Source organism: Notolepis coatsorum (genome assembly GCF_963971535.1).
Source record: "Notolepis coatsorum genome assembly, chromosome: 14".
Classification (NCBI taxonomy): domain Eukaryota; kingdom Metazoa; phylum Chordata; class Actinopteri; order Aulopiformes; family Paralepididae; genus Notolepis; species Notolepis coatsorum.
The window spans coordinates 94,938,070-94,943,678 of NC_140178.1; positions in this window are offsets into that span (position 1 = coordinate 94,938,070).

Consider the following 5,609-nt stretch of genomic DNA (forward strand, 5'->3'; position numbering starts at 1 on the left):
CTCCGCTACCTTTGACTCAGAAACCGTGAGGGGTTCGGGGTCGGTGAAAGCTGTAAGAAGGCCGCCGTATGTCGCCTCATCGCGGACACATGCCAACGAAGCCCGTGTCTGTGCGTTTATCAGGCGGCCATGTCTAATGTCCACGAGGAGACCGTGTGCACCCAGGAAATCTGCCCCGAGTAGTGGGAACGAAATGTCGGCCGTGATGCAGTCCCACGTGAACCGCTGGCCCCCAAAACACAGTTCCACGGTCCTTGTACCGTAGGTGCGGATAGGGGTATCGTTGGCGGTCGTCAGGCGTGGACCTCTATCATCGCCGGCGGTGTCCTCTTTCGTAGCTGGCAGGACGCTCCTCTGCGCTCCGGTGTCGCAGAGGAACTTGCAACCGGAGAGTGTGTCTCTAATGAAAAGCAGCCGGTTCGACATACCTGCGCTCACCGCTGCTACTGGGCGCAGGTGTCTGCGTTTATGCGTCATGACGAAAGTGCAAGGGGAACGGCATCTTGTCGCCCTCGCGCCGAAACGTGTGTGGTAATAACTGCTCCTGTTCTTCCTCGCCCCTCCCCCCTGCGGCGTGTAACCGCGAGTCGAGGCTATTAGCCCTGGGGCAAAGTGTCGAGTGGCCAGGTAGAAGCGGTCTGCCTCTTCTGCTAAAGCACGGGGATCAGTAGTCGCTGAATTGGCAAGTGCCGTCTGCACGTGTGGCGGCATGTGCCTGAGAAACAGTTCGATAAACAGGAAATCAGGCCGTTCCGCACCCAGCAGGTTTAACATCATCTCCATGTGCTCTGAAGGTTTGCTGTCCCCCAAGCCTCGTATAGCCAGCAAGCGTCGGGCCCGCTCTGACTGTGACAACTCGAATATTCTGAGCAGGTGCGTCTTAAACGCCTCATATTTATTCCGGGCAGGCGGAGCTGTTATGAAGCCTACCGTCCTCGCCGCTGTAGTGCTCCCGAGGCTCGAGACGACGTGGTAATATCTCGCGGCGTCGTCGTCAACCCCTCGTAGGGCGAACTGCGCCTCTGTTTGAGCGAACCACGCCGCCGCAGAATGCTCCCAAAACTGCGGCAATCGAATAATAACGGCATCGTTTGCCATGTTCGGTTCGGTCCCTGATACTTCAGCGAGATCACGTCGGGGTCACCAGTGTAGTGCCGAGAGATGGGAGACGGAGACGGTAGCTCGAGGTAGAGCGAACAGCATTTATTGGGTACACAAATACAACATGCTACTGCTACGTTGCGTGCAGTCGACTCGTGTGTGGTGGCAGGAAGTGCCACCTCATATAATGTTCGGGCGGAACTCTTGTTCCTAACAATAGTTCCGTGGGTGAATTATGTACAATTAACAATCACTACAGTATATACATTTGAGGGGGAATACATTTACATTTAGTCATTCAGCTGACGCTTTTATCCAAAGCGACTTACAAGTTCTGTACGACAAGCCATCAGGAAGGGCACAACTCTATCAGCTGAGTAACAATGTTCATAAAGTGTTGAGTGCTACAGTGTAGGTTAGTTTATTAGGACAAGTGCATGACAGTAAGGTTAGTTAGGGTTAGATTTTTTTAATTTTAATTTTTTAATTCAGATAATGGTTGAAGAAGTGCGTCTTTAGTCGACGGCGAAAGATTGGACGGGTTTCGGCTGTCCTAACTGGGGTGGGTAGTTCATTCCACCATTGTGGGGCAAGGACTGAGAATAGGCGGCTTCTCTTTGATGACCCTCCCGGAGCTTGGATAGGAGTAGGAATAAACTGTACATATACAGCACTGTTTGAACCTGGCACACAACATACTTCACATGTCATTTTTCTTTTTGTGGAGACGAAGATGATGAGTACCAGTCTTCTCCTTAGACATATACAATCAGTTTTTCAATACAAGTACGACTCAAGACACAGAACATTAGTATGCAAAATAAAAAATGAACACAGATTTTGAGTGTGAATGAAAACTTTATTTTAACAAGATTGCAGAATGGGTACAATACAGTACGGCTCAATACACACAATTGTTAAGAGGATGCAGACCAGAGAAAGACGTTTGTCTTGTTTACATCAGGGTCATAGCGAGAGAGCCCCCCCCCCCCCCCCCCCTCATCCGCATGCGCAGTAGTGCAAATACTTGTCCAGGCCACTAATACTTGTCTACGCCACGAAGCCCCGCCTCAAACCCGTCCACGCCTGGCTCTGCAGCTCTGCAGATACCCCCTACTCTCCCACTCAGGGCATTATGGGGTAGAACACATAGTAGTAGCATACTACAAAAACCTAGGGGTCCGCAAAGACGACTTCAAACTAGAAATGGTAACAACCGATGAGGTACTCAAAACATTTTGCGCCCTCCAACCTAACAAGGCCACTGGCCATGACAACATCCCCTCCAAATTCCTCAGAGACTCAGCAGCCGCCATCACCCTAGTCATCACACACATAATAAACCTCTCCATAAAACAGGGACACGTCCCCAAGGACTTCAAAATTGTGAGAGTGACCCCTCTGCACAAAAAGGGCAGCAAATTAGACCCAGGCAACTACCGCCCTGTTTCTATTCTTACCTCCATCTCGAAAGTCATGGAGAAAATAGTCTACGAACAGGTCGAAAAGTACCTGGCGGAAAAAAATCGAATCTACGAATTCCAATCTGGCTTCAGAACATCCCACTCCACTGACACATGCCTTCTCTATTTGAACGACCACATCAAACAAGAGGTGGACGCGGGGAAAATACAAAAGGCCTGCGACACTGTCAATCACTCCATTCTGATTGACAAGCTAAAAGCAATTGGTTTTGATAGTTTATCAGTGAGCTGGATGCAATCCTACCTGGAGGGGAGAGAACAGATGGTGGAGGTAAACGGTACCCTATCCCCCCCCCCCCTCACAATGAGCTGTGGTGTTCCACAAGGAAGCATACTAGGACCGCTACTGTTCCTAATTTATGCAAATTACATGTCGTCAGCCCTGCTGGTCTCTGACAAGAACAAGTTGCAGGTTGAAAAAACCCTCAGCTCGGAACTAGGCAAAATCTGCATATGGCTCGCTGATAACAAACTATCATTACACATGGGCAAAACAGAGTCCATTCTCTTCGGTTCAAATAACAAACTCAGCAAGACCGACGGCTTCTCAGTTACAGTGGGTGACAATATTGTCACAAGGAAAGATGAAATTACCTACCTGGGTTCCATCCTAGAGGCAAATCTTTCCTGTGACAAAATGGCATCCAATGTAATAAAAAAAGTCAACCAACGAACTAGATTCTTGTACCGGATCTCCTCTCTGGTAAACAAGAATACCCTGAAGACTCTGGCAGGAGCACTCATTCAAGGGTACTACGACTATGCTTGCACCTCATGGTACCAAAGCACCTGGTACCAAACAAACTGGTCAGACTACTACTTGACCTTACCCCTAGAACCCACCTCACCCCTGCCCACTTTGACAACCTAGGATGGCTTAGAGTAGACGACAGAGTACAGCAACTTGCAATGGGCCTGGTCTACAAGATACACTATATGACTAAGGTACCCATGTACATGTCAAAATACTTCCCAAAGGTCAGTGAATACCACGACCACAACACCAGAGGAAGCTCAACAAATCATGTTAAACCCAGATTCGGCTCAAACAAGGGACTAAACACGTTTCGCAATTATGCCACATCAATGTGGAACGCCCTACCCAAAGCTGTAAAGGAATGTGAATCCCTACCCACATTCAAAACCGCTCTTAAAGAGCACCTACGGGAGGCTGCAATTCGAAACTGGCCACCGTAAATGTCCAAACCCCCCACCCCCTCCTAATAGACAGTCTCCTCCCCACCGCATGTATATATTCTCTCCCCGCCGTATGTATATTTCTCTCTCACCCACCCACCCCCTCCAAATGTACAGTCTCCTCCCCACCGTATATGTATATTTCTCTCCCACCCACCTACCGCCTCCTAATGTACAGTCCCCTCCCCATCATATGTATATACTCTGTCAGGATCTATGGGTAACAGTACTGTATATTTGAATACCGTTTATGTCACAAATGTATCAGTACTAAATACCTGTATGTCCCTATGCCATAAATGTCATGTATGTTGTGTATGTCATAAATGTCAATATGAATTGAAAATGGGGGACCCTGATGTAAACAAGACAAACGTCTTTCTCTGGTCTGCATCCCCTTAACAATTGTGTGTATTGACCCGTACTGTATTGTACCCATTCTGCAATCTGTTAAATAAAGTTTTCATTCATTCATTCATTCTGGCTGTCTGCCTCTCTCTGTCTTCCTCTCTATCCGCCTGTCTTCCTCTCTCTGCGTCTTGTCTGCCTCTCTCTCCTTCTGGCTGTCTGCCTCTCTCTTTGTCTTTCTCTCTCTGTGTCTGTCTGCCTCTCTCTCTCTCTCTCTCTCTCTCTCTCTGGCTGTCTGCCTCTCTCTTTGTCTGTCTTCCCCTCTCTCTCTCTCTCTCTCTCTCTCCTCTCCTCTCTCTCTCTCTCTCTCTCTCTCTCTCTCTCTCTCTCTCTCTCTCTCTCTCTCTCTCTCTCTCTCTCTCTCTCTCTCTCTCTCTCTCTCTCTCTCTCTCTCTCTCTCTCTCCTCTCTCTCTCTCTCTCTCTCTCTCTCTCTCTCTCTCTCTCTCTCTCTCTCTCTCTCTCTCTCTCTCTCTCTCTCTCTCTCTCTCTCTCTCTCTCTCTCTCTCTCTCTCTCTCTCTCTCTCTCTCTCTGTTGTCTGTCTGCCTCATTGGAAGCTGGTTGTCAGTCCAGGCTCGTATGTGGGCCCAGGCTGATCAGAAAGGCCCAGATGAAGCTGAGTCACTGCTTTGTGTGTGTGTGTGTGTGTGTGTGTGTGTGTGTGTGTGTGTGTGTGTGTGTGTGTGTGTGTGTGTGTGTGTGTGTGTGTGTGTGTGTGTGTGTGTGTGTGTGTGTGTGTGTGTGTGTGTGTGTGTGTGTGTGTGTGTGTGTGTGTGTGTGTGTACATCAGGGTGCTTTAATGGCCTGCCCTATTGTGTCCTTGTCTCTGTTGCTGCCCCTGAGGCTGACTGGTCAGGCAATATCATTTATGATGTACTCTGCTGAAGATGTCACCATGCTCCCTTTATGTGTGTGCGTGTGTGTGCGTGTGTGTGTGTGTGTGTGTGTGTGTGTGTGTGTGTGTGTGTGTCTAATCTCCATATAAATGGCCTTAGGGAAAGGAGACGGTTTCTATTTAAATGTGTGTGTATGTGCGTGTGTGTGTGTGTCTGTGTGTGTGTGCCATCTTACCTGAAACAAAGGTACCTGTAAATCATCTGTGTGTGTGTGTGTGTGTGTGTGTAGTGTAGTGTGTGTGTGTGTGTGTGTGTGTGTGTGTGTGGGGGGGGGGGGGGTACAGTATATACTGGGTCTAGAGTACACAGTCTAGACTGTGTATCTGCTGGATACAGTAGTTGAATGAGCAATAAGTACTCAGCCACATCTCATGTACAGTACTGCAAAAACGGGGGAGGGGAATAATGAAGTATATAACCTAATGGAATTTGTACAATTAGAAAATAATACTAAAGAAATCAAGTTTCGCCTTCATGTCTGCTTTGGTCTTTATACTATGATTGCATTAAAAAAATAAAACAAT